The sequence below is a fragment of the Tupaia chinensis genome, unplaced genomic scaffold, assembly GCF_000334495.1.
Source record: "Tupaia chinensis unplaced genomic scaffold, TupChi_1.0 Scaffold000397_1, whole genome shotgun sequence".
Lineage (NCBI taxonomy): Eukaryota > Metazoa > Chordata > Mammalia > Scandentia > Tupaiidae > Tupaia > Tupaia belangeri.
This window is the reverse complement of record NW_006159899.1, coordinates 19,284-21,036: the sequence shown is the minus strand read 5'-3', so window position 1 is coordinate 21,036 and position 1,753 is coordinate 19,284.

Below are 1,753 nucleotides of genomic sequence, written 5' to 3'. Positions count from 1 at the left end.
GTTCCATGTCTTGGCAATTGTGAATAATGCTGCAATAAACATTGATGTGCAAGCACTTTTCTGACTGAGCGTTCTCCTGTCTTTTGGGTAAATACCCAGAAGTGGGATTGCTGGATCAAATGGTAGTTCTATTTGTAGATCTTTGAGGAACCTCCATATTGTTCTCCACAGTGGTTGAACTAGTTTACATTCCCACCAACAGTGTAGGAGGGTTCCCTTTTCACCACATCCCCGCCAACACTTATCACTTTTTATATTCTTAATCTTTGCCATTCTGACAGGGGTTAGGTGGTATCTCATTGTGGTTTTTATCTGCATCTCCCTTATGATGAGGGATGTTGAGCATTTCCTCATATGCTTTTTGGCTGTTCGTATGTCTTCCTTAGAGAGACTTTTGTTCAGCTCACTTTCCCATCTTTTAATCGGGTTAATCATTTTTTTTCGCATAAGGCACTTGAGTTCCCTATGTATTCTCGTTATCAGTCCCTTGTCTGAGGCATATTTAACAAAAATATTTTCCCATTCTGAGGGTTGTCGGTTCACACTTGTTACTGTGTCCTTTGCTGTGCAGAAACTTCTTAGTCTAATATAGTCCCACTTGTCTATTTTAGGGATTATTGCCTGTGCTTTGGGAGTCTTATTTAAGAAGTCTTTGCCTACTCCAATGTCTCCCAGAGTTTCCCCAGCATTTTCCACAAGTAGTTTTATTGTCTGAGGTCTTAGGTTCAGATCTTTGATCCATTTTGAGTTGACTGTTGTTAATGGTGAAAGATGGGGGTTCAGTTTCATCTTTCTGCAGGTGGATACCCAGTTTTTCCAGCACCATTTACTAAAGAGGTTTTCCTTTTCCCAATGGATTGACTGATATCCTTTGTCAAAGATCAGTTGGCTATAAGCTTTGGGAGTTATTTCTGGGGTCTCTATTCTCTTCCATTGGTCCACATGTCTGTTTTTATGCCAATACCATGCTGTTTTGATGACCACAGCTTTATAGTATATCTTGGGATCAGGGAGTGATATGCCTCCTACTCCATTCTTCTTACGCAGGATTGCTTTTGCAATACGAGGTCTTTTATGGTTCCAGACAAATTCTATAATTGTCTTTTCTAGATCTCTGAAGAATATCTCTGGTATTTTGATTGGAATTGCATTAAACATGTAGATTAATTTGGGTAGAATTGCCATTTTGATTATGTTAATTCTACCAATCCAGGAGCATGGGATGTCCTTCCACTTTTTTATGTCACTTTCAATGTCTTTTTTAAGATTCTCGTAGTTTTCTTTATAAAGGTCTTTGACTTTCTTAGTTAGGTTTATCCCTAGATATCTTATACATCTTGTGGCTACGGTGAAAGGGATTCCTTTCTTCAGCTCTGCTTCATTCAACTTGTTGTTCATAAATAGAAATGCTATAGATTTTTGGATATTGATTTTGTATCCTGCCACCTTACTGTATTCACTTATTACTTCAAGCAGTTTTTTCATGGATACCTTTGGGTCTTCTAAGTATACCATCATGTCATCTGCAAATAAAGATATTTTCAACTCTTCTTTGCCTATTCGAATGCCTTTAATACTGTTCTCTTCTCTGATTGCAATAGCTAAGACTTCCAGTACTATATTAAAGAGCAGTGGAGAAAGTGGGCAGCCTTGCCTAGTACCTGTTTTCAGAGGAAAAGCTTTCAGCTTTTCCCCATTCAGTATAATATTAGCTGTAGGTTTTTCATAGATTGCTTTTATTGTGTTCAGAAAT